Raw genomic sequence first — 14,407 nt, forward strand, 5'->3', positions numbered from 1 at the left:
TAAAATAAAGGAAGTTTAATTACTACAATAGATAAACAGTTAACACAAAGCGAGTTAATGGGTGGTGCCTAATAAACAAAGATTATCCTAAACAAAACTAAAGGAGCACAGCACCTATTAACTTAACAACTTATAATACAGATAACAAAAGAAAAAAAAACAAAGGCTTTACACAAAATAGAATCTAACTAGTCACCCTAGTAATAATAGTTTCTAGCTCAACCGCTTTCTAACAACAATTTAGAACTCAATAGTTTCTCAACTCACAATCTCTAGCACAATAGTTTCTCAAACAACACTCCCTAGCACAATAGTTTCTCAAACAACAATCTCTAGCACAATAGTTTCTCAAACAACACTCTCTAGCCGGACCGCATGGCAGACTGAACTAAACATTCAGCCGCCCAGACTGAAGAATCCCAGCTCTTTTTGAACTCTCCCATTGTTGATTGAAGGACGTTGATTGGCAGGATCCCTACAGCCGCGCCAATCAACACCATGACCTGAAACAGGGAAGTGGGCGGAGCCATCAGACCAGCCAATCCTCTCCGGGCAACCACACAGACGGATTTACATATCTAAAAAAAAAGAGCTTAACCATCCCAAAAGGCAGGAGCCTTAACACCGGGATATTTAAGTTATCCTGGCTAAATTTAGCTTGGACTCAGTTGCACGAAACCAGATTGAATTAAGCCCAGCCAAGTAACCATGGAGATTCATTCTTTGCGGCTAGCCTGGTCCAGAACAGCCAGGCTAAGATTAATCCTGGGGCCTGTTGCACGAAAGTAGAATAAAGATATCCAGGATAAATGAAAACGCGCAGCTTGACTTAGTGTGATCCGCTCATCGCGGCTTAATCGGTTGCACGATTGCCAAGCCAGGATGAACAGGTGAAGCTATGTCAAGCCAGGTCTAGATAGCTGGGATAAGTGCACGTTCATGACTTTCTCAAATAGACCACGTTATCGATCACAGATTTACTGATGCAGAATTGAGAAGACGCATCCGCCATATGTTTAACCCAATGAGCAGCTGCTTCTAATGGAAAGTAACGAGGAGGTGAAGGATTTTAGTCAAATCAGCTGCGTCTCTGATCCGAAATAAACGTGATTAACAGTTATTCCGTTGTCTTCTGTTTGTGTTCTGCTTTATTTTTATTAACATGCATTAGCCTACTTGTAACTATTGTTGTCGCGAGTTGGATTTAAACCCTACTACAGTTGTTAAGATAGTTAGAAATAGTTGAACTGGCACCCTGATGCGGAGCGGGACTTTTCCCGGTGGGACGGTAGTGTGTCAAGGCTGCTTGGCGTGCGGCCCGGTGGCCGGTGGGCCCGCCGGCAGACCTGCGAGTCGCGTCAGCGTCCACTCTCTCTGTAAAAGTAGAGATGAGCAGCGCAGTGTCCGTGGTCTCAGCTTCAGGTTTATACAGGACGCGCTCCGAAGATTAAGTGTGACAATATTAATGTAGCGATATTCCCAGATATTAATGGCAGACTGGTCAGAGACCAATACATTCATGATTTCATTTTCTTGTTGCTTGTCCTTCTCTTATAAAGGGTAGTTTGTGTTACTCCTTAATAAGTGGGCCTATGTTTTTTTTTTATTATAGCTTACATCATCTTCTAAATAAGTCTCACATCACCGGAGTAATAACGTGGCCTATATACAGTACGTATATAGTTTACATTCATCACACCGGGAACACCACAATGCTTCTTAATCTTTTTATTTTGGTGCTGTCACTTGTCAGAAGAATAAGAAAACATGAATATTGTTTAAAAAAAACTCACAGCGTGTATTGAAGTCACTTCTTTTTCTAGCTGTTGTCCCTTTCTGATTTTTCTGTATGAACATTAATTGTACAAAGAATTAGGAATGTCTTATAGAGAATAGTGCAAGGTTGTAAAACATGTCTCACGTTGTGAATAAGGGGTTGAAATTAAGCCTAAAGTCCTTGGTCCATTTCCCGAGGAACATAAGTTCCCTCTGCTCTCTTTTGAGGCAAAGGCTATATTTTTACACCCCACACATTCAGTCGGTCCGCTATGTTGGGCTTTTTCTCTCCGTTTGAGAGAGCCGTATTTCCCTTTTTGCATATTGTTCCCCTCCTCGTTACTTTCCATTAGAAGCTGCTGCTCATTGGGTTAAACATATGGCGCATGCGTCTTCTCAATTCTGCATCAGTAAATCTGTGAGAAAGCCGTGAACGTGCACTTATCCCAGCTATTTACACCTGGCTTGACATAGCTTCACCTGTTCATCCTGGCTCGGCAAACGTGCAACCAATTAAGCCGCAATGAGCAGATCGCACTAAGTCAAGCTGCGCTTTTTCACTTATCCTGGATATCTTTATTCTACTTTCGTGCAACAGGCCCCAGGACATGTTGCTGTGCCTCTCAGGTATTCATCCGATAACAACACATCGCTGGCAGAGTGGTTGCTCCCCAGTGCAGAGGCGCTCCACAACCACAGCAACAAGGATGAGTACAGTGGCCACTTGCATGCATTAAATTAAATATAAATAAATCAAAGCACTGTAACAAAATTGTTTTGGGGATTTTAAACTTACGTCTGCGTTCGGGAGGAGCAGAGTCTGCTAATGCCCATGTCTGCAGCAACCACTTTGTTGGAGGTATGTTAGCTAGTTAACTTTTTTTTTGTGGCTGTGTTTATATAGCCTTAGGTTGTCGTTAAATGCTCATGTACTTAGTAATGGTTATTAAGTCACCAGTAGTCTAATATGGACTTAATTGACACTTTTTAGGCTGCCGTAGCGCTTAGACTGGGCTCTGGTCAACCTCGGTTACTAAAAGACTAAGCCCGAATCAGAGGCATCTCTTGGAGACCAACAAGGACGGTCGGAATGTGCAGAGGCTAACTTGGATCTCAAACAGACAGCTGAGAGCCTAGGTATGAGCCTGGATCTGACGCAGACAGCCGAGAGCTCCAAACCAAAGCAGCCAGCTGATCGCAACCCATAATCAGAGGGCACCAGTGAGAATGGGACATTAAATTATCAAGAAAAATGATTATACTAAGATATATGCACATAATTAATATTAATGAATTAACTAATTATGCTCCCCACTGCTTTATTGCAGGCTATGCAGATGCCCGATGCCAGACTGAGCCAACAATAGATGACATTGAGAAGATGGAGGAACTGGGAGATCTTTGAACCAAAGCACTGGAGACAACAGAAAAAGAATGATGACAAGACAAAGTTCTACACAGGGCTCCCCAACTTCTTAGTTTTAATTCAGATTTTTGAGCTGTGCAAACCATACATCACCTATGATTCTATGTCTGTGCTGTCTAAATTTGAACAGTTTGTTTTGCTGAGGCTGAGACCAAATCCCCTTCTCAAAAAGTTAGCTTCCAGGTTCAAGACCTCTCTGTCCACTGCTTCTAGTGTTTGGCCTCAAGTAATTGACATACTTCATGAAAGGTTAGAATTTCAAATTATGTGGCCAGAGCAACATGCACTTAAGGCAACAATACCAATGCGATTCAGACAGGCATTTGGATGTAAAGTTGCTGTGATAGTTATATGTTTTGAAGTTTTATTGAGAAGCCCTCTCAATTACCAGCCCGAGCACAAATGTGGTCAAACTACATTATCGTATGACACGGTACAATAGCAATTTGAAATGCACGACTCAGACAGAGAATCATAGGTAAGTAGTTTTAATGTTCAGAGAACAATGTAGGCAAAGGTACAGAAGTGGCAGGCAATAATCATGGTCAGGAACAAAGCAATAGTCAGATAAACACTGGGAAAACATACACAAGGAATGAACGCTGGAGAGAGTGACTTACGTACGATTACAATCTGGCACAGGTAAGTGGGAATGGTGAGTAAACGTTGGAACTGGAAAAGCTGAAAACAAACAGGTGAAATGAATTAGGGCCGGGTACGTTAATCACACAGGTAGGAAAGCATACAAAGGAAAGAAGGCAAGCGAAGTGAATGAAGACAAAGAGTGGATATTAAAATAAAACAGGAAACTGGTCATTACACCCCAAGGCTATGTCACAAAAATCTTGTGCCTGGGGAGGGAGAGTCAGCTAAACAGATCACAATAGAGAGTGGTCTCTTATAAAACCTATTACCTTGAGCTATTTTCCTAGCAGACTGTGGGTTCTCTATCGCCGATAGTGTGGGATTTTACTGTGCTTCACTACAGAAACCTGCATTTACATAGGGGAGAAAACAGCTGTCAGTGTATGAGGCGGCTGAAACTAGAAAAATAGCTAATTTGAATTGTCATATTGAGATTGATTGGTTTAGTCAGAAGAAAAGGTTCTATGGGCAAAGCAGGGCTATGCCCACAGAACACATGGCAACAAAACCAGATGAGGCACTAGCATCAATTGACAAGATTGGGGTTATTTGCTGTTTCTTGTCTAATCTTTCGGAGTCTGAATTCCCATTGTAGTAAGGAAGGGAGGGAAAGAATGGGAGGGGGGGGGCTTGATGAGCTTCAAGAGGTCGTCACCTGAAATGGTTTCCCAACAGTCCTGAAGAAGTTCCCAGTGATGTAGCCCTTACAAAGCCTGAAGGTGTAGTTGGGGTCATTGTCCTGTTGAAAAATAAATGAAGGTCCAACTGAATGCAAACCGAGTGGGATGGCATGCTGCTGCAGGATGCTGTGGTAGCCATGCTGGTTCAGTAAGCCTTCTACTTTTAACAAATCCAACAGTGTCACCAGCAAAGCACCCCCACACCATCACACCTCCTCCATGCTCCACGGTGGGAACCAGGCATGTAGAATCCCTACGGTCACCTTTTCTCCATCGGAACAAAGACATGGCGTTTGGAACCAAAGATCTCAAACGTGGACTCATCAGACCAAAGCACAGATTTCACTGGTCTAAAGTCCATTTCTTGTGTTTCTTGGCCCAAACTAATCTCTTCTGTTTGTTGCCTCTCTTTAGAAGTGGTTTCCTAGCTGCTATTTGACCATGAAGGCCTGATTAGCGCATTCTCCTCCTAACAGTTGTTCTAGAGATGTCTGCTGCTATGCTGGTTTAAGTCTTATGTATCAGATCGATCTCAGTTTGTTCATGTTAATGATGAATCCTCTGTGCACGCCAAAGTTAGTCATGGATTCCCACAATGATATGTGCTCGGTCCAATCTTGTTCACTTTATATATGCTTCCTTTAGGCAATATTATCAGGAAGCACTCCATAAACTTTAATTGTTATGCAGATGATACTCAATTATATCTATCAATCAAGCCGGATGAAACTAATCAGTTAGCTGAACTTCAAATGGGCCTTCAGGATATTAAAACCTGGAAGACCTGTAATTTTCTAATGTTAAACTCAGATAAAACTGAAGTTATTGCTCTGGGACCCAAGCACCTCTGTGACGCATTATCCAAAGAGATAGTTACTGGATGGCATCAACCTGGCCTCCAGCACCACTGTGAGGAATCTTGGAGTTATCTTTGATAAGGACATGTCCTTTAATTCCCACATAAAGCAAATTTCAAGGATCGCCTTTTTTCACCTACGTAATATTGCAAAAATCGGGAATATCCTGTCTAAAACTGATGCAGAAAAAATAGTCCATGCATTCGTTACTTCTAGGCTGGATTACTGCAATCCTTTATTATTAGGCTGCTCGAAAAAGTCCATAAAAACTCTTCAGCTGATCCAGAATGTTGCAGCACGTGTTCTGACAGGAACCAGGAAAGTGATCACATCTCTCCTGTTTTAGCTTCTCTGCATTGGCTTCCTGTAAAATCCAGAATAGAATTAAAAATTTATCGATTTCGATCGATTTGAGACACACTACATGTTCTTATAGTTACTATAACACTTGTTAACCACCATGGATAATTCTGTCTTGTCAATTTAATCTTTTCGGTAAACATCTTCCAAATAGTGTAGTGCCACTCAAGATACAACTTGATGACAATTGGTGCTCTCCCAAGATATGAACCTATTCTGATAAGTAATGTGAATATAATAACTAGTACAATGTGTCAAGGCAAATAATACAACAGCTAGACCTCCCCAAGACCTCACTCACACCTCACACACAGGTCATAACACTATTTAAAATGTCCATCCATCCATCCTCATCCGCTTATCCGGTATTGGGTCGCGGGGGCAGCAGCTCCAGTAGGGGACCCCAAACTTCCCTTTCCCGAGCCACATCAACCCGCTCCGACTGGGGGATCCCAAGGCATTCCCAGGCCCGGTTAGAGATATAATCTCTCCACCTAGTCCTGGGTCTTCCCCAAGGCCTCCTCCCAGCTGGACCTGCCTGGAACACCTCCCTAGGGAGGCGCCCAGGAGGCATCCTTACCAGATGCCCAAACCACCTCAACTGGCTCCGATTCTCCGACCAATCTCACGCTCCATGGTCCCCTCACTCGCGAACAAGACCCCAAGGTACTTAAACTTCACTTGAGGTAAGGACTCACTCCCTACCCGGAGAAAGCACTCCATCGGTTTCCTGCTGAGAACCATGGCCTCAGATTTAGAGGGGCTGATCCTCATCCCAGCCGCTTCACACTCGGCTGCGAACCGATCCAGTGAGTGCTGAAGGTCACAGACCGATGACGCCATCAGGACAACATCATCTGCAAAAAGCAGCGATGAGATCCCGAGCCCACCGAACTGCAACCCCTCCCCGCCCCGACTACGCCTCGATATCCTGTCCATATATATTACAAACAGGACTGGTGACAAAGCGCAGCCCTGGCGGAGGCCCTGGGGGAGGCCTTCCTCACCTAGAACGAGTCCGACTTACTGCCAAGAACCCGGACACAGCTCTCGCTTTGGTCATACAGAGATTGGATCGCCCTGAGAAGGGACCCCCTCACCCCATACTCCCGCAGCACCTCCCACAATTTCTCCCGGGGGACCCGGTCATACGACTTCTCCAGATCCACAAAACACATGTAGACTGGTTGGGCATACTCCCAGGCCACCTCCAAGATCCTTGCGAGAGTAAAGATCTCAGTCCAGAGTCCTCCCCCATCCCCTGACCCAACTCACCACCAAATGGTGATCAGTTGACAGCTCTGCACCTCTCTTTACCCGAGTGTCCAAAACATACGGCCTCAAATCAGATGAAACAATTATAAAATCGATCATTGACCTTTGGCCTAGGGTGCTCTGGTACCACGTACACTTATGAGCATCCCTATGTTCGAACATGGTGTTTGTTATGGACAATCCGTGACTAGCACAGAAGTCCAACAACAGACAACCACTCTGGTTTAGATCAGGGAGGCCGTTCCTCCCAATCACGCCTCTCCAAGTATCTCCATCATTGCCCACGTGCGTGTTGAAGTCCCCCAGCGCTGCCACCCATATGACAGCGCACCCGACCCCTTTGGATCCTCCCACAGGTGGTGGACCCATGGGCTTAAGGGAGAAGTGCCACGTTGCTTCTTCGGGCTGTGCCCGACCGGGCTCCGTGGCAAACCCGGCCACCAGGCGCTCGCTCACGAGCCCACCGTCTGGGGCTGGCTCCAGACGGGGGCCCCGGGCTTCCACCGGGCGGGGTCCCTCTATCCCTTCCTTGATTGTCCATTAGAGTTTTTGAACCATTCTTTGTCTGGCCCCTCCCCTGAGACCTCTTTGCCATGGGAGACCCTACCAGGAGCACAAAGCTCCAGACAACACAGCCCTCAGGTTCACAGGGACACACAAACCTCTCCACCACGATAAGGTGATGGTTCCCGGAGAGGTTTTAAATTTAAAATGTCCTCTTGTTTCAAACAACAGCAATAATAATGTAACAGCATAATATATAAGATAATAGAACAGCAATATATCATACAGCCCACTTTCAAGAGTGTCTGTACGTAAGTTTATATCCTTTAATCACATTACACATGTAGGATTGTAATGTGCTGTCCCAGTACTTCTGGAAGATTACTGTTTCTAAAAAAGGACTTGACTTTAGGAATCACATCAATCCAAAGTTGTAGATTAGGAAAAATCCTTTCAATAAATCATTGCGGTTCCAAAACAAAATCACAGTACTCAGCTTCTACAAAGTTAAGTTGTGCCTGAACTTGGTAGTAGTAGCCATGACTCCGGTCCAGCATGACATTTTCCCTATCACCACATCAAGAACTCATTTGTCCCTCCTGCCATCGTAGTCTACTCCTCACTCGGAGTGAGGAGGAAATAGGGTAAAAACGACAGAGCAGGAATGAGGGGAAGGAGTGGTCGCCACTCTTCTAATGTGCAATTACTTAATTATTAATCAACATACATACCTGGACAAAAACTGCACTTAACTTTTTTATTTATTTTGTCTTATTTACGCTAGAGATGTTTTTATAGCTGAAATTTTGTTATTGTTATTTTTTATTTGTTTCTTTTTTTTTTTTATACCTCATTCTCTATTGAAATGTCTTGTAAGATGCTGGAAATTCAATTTCCTTGTGTGAATCATCCCAAAAGGATCAATAAAGAGAAGTCTAATTGATAAGGCAGAAACCCTTTCCCCCAGCACACAAGTGCAGGTTGGCTTCATCTTGGTGAGAGTGTGGGGACTAAAATCACAGTAAGGACATGTGAAAAATAGATTAGCAAAGCGATTTTCTGCCTTTTTGCCCAGTTGAGGACTTTAGATTTGACCTCAAGATTTAGGGACTTCACTGCAACAGAGACTGTAATGTTGCCTCAATCCCGCAGATGCCAGTTCCATGACAGTCACAAGCGACAATTCCATCAGTGGAGGACCCCATGTTTGGCCACTTGTTCATCCATAGACCACTGTCCATACAGGAGAAGTCTGAATGCTCCCAACCCATCAGCTTTTCATACACCAATCTGGCTTATTCTTCATGTTTGCATCCATAACTGTACACAGTACACATGCAAAACATGAAAAGGGAATTATTACTCAGTATTACATGTGTAGAGCCGGTCCAGTGATTTAAATGCTTTTACCCTTGCATAACCCTAGCTTTATAACCTTATAACTAACGTTGACCCTTCAGGGCTGTCTATCGCATGAATTAACAATGAAAACACTAAACATTTACTAGCTAAAGGAAATTTGCCATCTACTGCAGGCTTTCCTCAGTTAGAACAGAGTATGGACCACAGCCTTATAGTTGTTGTATGGACTCTCCTCCCACTTCATAGAACACTTTTTTTAGTTACAGTTCTTTATGTGGACAGCCTAATTCACCAAGTCCTACCTCTGCCTTAATTCAAACCCTAAATACCTTGTAGCGGCTGTGGTGAACCTCTATGCTTCTGTGCAGCATATGACCTTAATCAAGCTCTTGGATGCTTGCTGGGGGGTGGTCTTAAGAACGTTTTTCAGCTTAGAGGCAGTTATACATCCAGCTCTTTGCCTAAACCAAATCTTGCTTGCACTCTAGCTGGAAATTCTGGCATAACTCTCCAAGCTCTTTGGGGTGTGGGTAGCTGAAGAGTGACTAGTGTTCTGTGTTCAAAAACAGTTTTAGAAAGAATACTAGATTTGGGGATACATTTTTTGGGGTAAGGCTCCCTAACCATCAGTGCTGCACTCCTTGGACAGTTTTTGCCTAACCCTTGTGTTGTCTTCCAATCAAAATTGAAAATCAATTCTTTTTTATCAATGTTTTCAAATTTTTCTTACATAGTTGTCTCTATTTTGCTTTTTTTCAATGTTTGTCACTTTTTTTTAATGTTTTCAACACTACGTGACACTAACTTTAACTGTCATTTTTGGAATTTATAGTCAATTTATAATTAATTTATTTATGTAAATGTAAATGTGCTGTATTTATATAGCGCTTTTCCAGTCTTAACAACTGCTCAAAGCGCTTTTACATCTACAGGAAACATTCACCATTCACACACATTCATACACTGTGGCGGGGGCTGCCGTACAAGGTGCCACCTGCTCATCAGATAAACATTCACACACATTCACACTCCGATGCGCAGCACCGGGGGCAACTCGGGGTTCAGTGTCTTGCCCAAGGACACTTCGACAATGACTGCAGGGGATCAAACCACCAACCTTCCGATTGGCAGGCAACCGCTCTACCACTGAGCCACAGCCGCCCACTTTATTTAATTTAAAGAAAATTAAACCTAATCTTTGAGTTAGAAAAGCAGAAAAAGCAGAAATTAGCAATAATTTAGACTCAAATTGAAGGAAAGTATGTTGATGGATAATCACAGACTGGAAAATGTCAACTTTCACTGAATACTAGTTCAAAAACACTTACATTTTTTTTCAAATGCTATAAAATTGAATAAGACACTCCTAAAGGAATGAAAGTAGAGATTTGTACTTGAGAAAGAGTGTTGTTTGGAATCAATCATGTAATTTTGGGTAATTAAAATTGGGTAGTTAATTGGGATGTAGGAAAACGGGTTAGGTTCTCCAAAAACCTAGCTTATGTTTCTGACCCTCTCTTCCCTCTTGGACATGAACGTGATTTCCCAACCTTGTTTTCAGTTGTCCTTCTTTCATTAGAATGGTCAAGCTTTTGTTTTTTGGATTTTGCCAAAGAGAAGTCAAAGCTACTGGAACAGCAGGAATCTGACAATAATACATTTTTCTTGTTAAAATATGAAATTGTGAATAGCCACAATGTGACAAGCTACACAGATTTAGGCAGAATATAGAATAAAATTGAAATACTTAAATAATCCCTGACATTAGGTATGTTAGAATTAGGGATGAGCGAGTACAGCATTATCTGTATCTGTATCTGTATCTGTTTACCACATGAATTATCCGTATCTGGATCCGTACTCGGACTGGGCGGGGCCTAAACCGGAAGTGGTCATGTTTAAACCGAAAGTGGGTCGGGCTCTCTTGAAATGTATGGGGCTTTAACCGGTATGTTATTTAAGCATGCAATTGATATGAGTTGATCAAAATTTTTTATATTTATTGCTGATTTGAAAACTATTTACATGACAGCATCAAGCTTCAGATCAATGGTGTTGTCATGGTAACAAACATACTATATACAGAACGTTTTGCAACACTGAATACAACACATGGTGTTTCAATTATTAAGTAAAATGTAATGAACAAGAATTTTCATACTCAATATAACTTTCTTTTTTTAACTTTTTATTTTTTATGATCAGTGTGATTTTTTTTTTGAGTTCTTTTTTTTTTCACACCAGGTGTGTGTTTGTGTGTGTGTGTCTGTGTGTGTGTGTGAGTAAGAGAGAGACACAGAGAGAGAGGGCGGGGGGCAGCTGACAGTAAAAAAAAAATAATCTCCGATGGCAGAGACGCGACGGGAGTTGCATTGAAACCGAGCAGCATGTCTTAAACCCACGTCTACCAGAAATCTACTGGTTACTATGTAAGTAGGCTACTACAAACCGAAGTTAAAAACAAACCTGAAGCTGAAGAAACCCTAAACGTTAACGGAACAGATCCGCAGATTTGATTGACTGCCTGCCTGACGGAGCGGGAGCGAGAGAGAGAGAGAGATAGAGAGAGCGAGAGAGAGAGAGAGAGAGGCCGAGGGAGCGCATTTCTCCATGTTGTGTGTGTGTGTGTGAGAGATTGATCCGAGCGTGTTTGTAGGCGAGGGGGCGCTGTGATTATCACAGAAGGCTGCGCGGCCAGTTGAGGAGTTCTATTCAATCCGAGCACGGATATTGACTCATATTACTCGTAAAATACTTGTACTCGGCAAAAGTGCTTTATCCGTACCGGATACTCGTTTCAGCCGGATACTCGGATCACCCCTAGTTAGAATATAATGAAAATCCCCTCAAAGAAGATGGCATGTAGTCAAAGACAGTAATCTACTTATATACTTTATATTGTGTCACATAACCAAAGGGCCACAATATAAACATTAATTTATCAACATCATAATTTAGCCTACACAGTGCCCCAAAAATGACATTCTCTATCCCTAAATCACTAAAATCACTAAAAGCTCTTTCCCCGTTGGTTCCGAAGTACACTGGCAGTATGCTAACAGTACGTGTGTGTGTGTGTGTGTGTGTGTTACATGCTGGAACACACATAGTGGTAGACCAAAGTAGTCCAGGTAGGCTGTTATGAAAAAATAGAGTATCCATCACTACTGCTAAGGATACAAAATCCTACCTATCCCTTGCTGCCACTGGGAAAAAAATATAAAATAAAATAAATTCCCTTCCGACTTATTACCTCAACTGACAACAAACCGGAACAATTTGTTGTCTTACTTACCCTGCCATGCAATTGCAATGAGCTGCAATGGCTTCTCCATCCTCCTTCCCAATAATCCAGGTCTTCAGACATGTTTTGCTAGATCGCTGAGAATGGTTTACCTCGAAACATAAACAACTGTCTGTCTAACGTCAAACGGCTAATATGGTTGTTAATTTGTGTTGCATGTGTGTTGACATTATAGCCACTACTGCTAGCATCTTAATACAAAACAATATAAGAACTAAAACTCACCCTGGCGAAGACTAAACAATGTTCATCTTGGAGCTGTTTGGTACCGAGTTTGTGGAGGTTGTATGCCTCCATATGATGTATAGCATGATGTCTGAAGGACCGGATAGTTGTTGATGTCAACAGCATCGACTGTTGGCAAATCTTTAAGTTCTACTGAAAACTCATTCATTTTCATCAGGAAGGGGTCATGTCCAGCAAATCTGTTAAATCTCTATGTCTTGAACCTGGATCATAATCAGTACAATACAGAGTCTCTGCAACGGTTTCCTCCAGCTGTTATATCATTTTACAGCAAATGATTTACTTCAACTTAGCTTAGCCGATATTTAATGGAAAGCAAACATTTTGAAACTTACTTTCAGAAACTCCTTCTGCGTGTTTGGCAGTGTTGTGGATCATATGGCAGGGGCATCGTGAATGTAAATGCTGGAATTTTTTCTAATGTTCTAATTCTAATGTAACTGAATTAGGACACTTCTGCAAAGATGAGTGGGCCAAAATTCCTCCAGGACGCTGTAAAAGCCTCATTGCACGTTATCGCAAACGCTTGGTTGCAGTTGTTGCTGCTAAGGGTGGCCCAACCAGTTATTAGGTTTAGGGGGACAATCACTTTTTCACACAGGGCCATGATGGTTTGGATTTCTTTTCACCTTTAATAATAAACACCTTCATTTACAAATTGCATTTTGTGTTTACTTGTGTTGTCCTTGACTATTGTTTAAATTGGTTTGATGTTCTGAAACACTTAAGTGTGACAAACATGCAAAGGAACAGGAAATAAGGAAGGGGGCAAACACTTTTTCACACCACTGTATGACATCAGCTGTGCCACAGCTTCTTCCACTTGTGGAGAAATCTGTGCACAACTTTGCTGGTATCAAATACCCTTACAGTTAGGGGGTTCGTCTTCTCTAGTCATTTAACAACATGGTATATAACTAAATCTACATCCATGTATTATTTCAGTGTGTGTAACATGAGGAAATGGAAACAAGCAATCTAGCTGTTAAAGGTACACCTGTGTCAAATGAGCCGTCCGTTACCAGTGTAAATGGATTTTCCCTCATGTTCATCACCCGCTTGTTCCTATAATGTGGTGCAACTGCTTGATTAATGATGCATGTAGTTTTTGTGCTGACACTTAAAATTTTGAGCTGTGACAGTCTTTGAAGCATTTCCTGTACAAGGAGCTGAAAGGGTCAGCCACAGCAAATGAAATATTGTGTCTAAAATCTATGAATTTCAGTAACAATAAAAATACATTACAGAGCAGTATTCTGTCCATGTCATGAATGAATGTCTCATACATGCCATGATCATATAATTGGTTGTATTATTTAGGGAAAATGCATTCATGAACATGTCATCAATATTTGGGATTTAATGTGCTATGTACTGTGACCTCATTTCTGCAGTCACTGGTAGTGGTGTAGTGGTAAAAAAACTATAAATTCTGTGATAAGGTGAACCACGAAGCGATCACCGATAAGGGGGGCCACGGCCTACCGGTGTTTCCTGATGACATTGCTATAGGTTGTCATTTATCCCTGGTTGTTCCCTCATAGGTCACACAATCAGTGTTCAGTTCATACATTAATCAAAGTTCTTGTTAAAAAGACTAAAGAAGGAATTATATGGTTGAAATCTATAAAGTTACTAAATGACAAAACAGAGACAACAAAAATATGTGTAAAATATTTACATGTAAGAAACTGGAATCAAAGACCTTTTTACTTTTGTCTTAAAAACAATACTCAAACCAACTAATTGATTATCAAAATAGTTGGTGATTACAGTTTATATATATATTATAAACCCCATTGATTTTCTCCATATGAATTTAGATTATCAGCCATAATGTATAAGCCATCCGAGGTAGACTGACCCAGTTTCTGCTCCTGGAGAAGCTAGAAGTCGTAAGTTACGGAGGTAACTCAAGTTTCTATAAGTATAGGCGTAGCCCTCTAAGGGCTACGCTATTGGGTTTATCCCT

At 42.0% G+C, this 14,407-nt stretch overlaps 1 long non-coding RNA gene across 1 annotated transcript; it reads right to left on the minus strand.

The window, feature by feature from the left end:
* Positions 1-6,154: 6,154 nt before the first annotated feature.
* LOC117951405 lies at positions 6,155-7,722 on the minus strand. Its single transcript, XR_004658170.1, has 3 exons — positions 7,524-7,722; positions 6,837-6,839; positions 6,155-6,250 (listed from the first exon to the last, which is right to left on the minus strand). It is a non-coding gene; the product is annotated as an uncharacterized LOC117951405 (long non-coding RNA).
* Positions 7,723-14,407: the final 6,685 nt, after the last annotated feature.

Source organism: Etheostoma cragini, chromosome 10 (assembly GCF_013103735.1).
Source record: "Etheostoma cragini isolate CJK2018 chromosome 10, CSU_Ecrag_1.0, whole genome shotgun sequence".
Lineage (NCBI taxonomy): Eukaryota > Metazoa > Chordata > Actinopteri > Perciformes > Percidae > Etheostoma > Etheostoma cragini.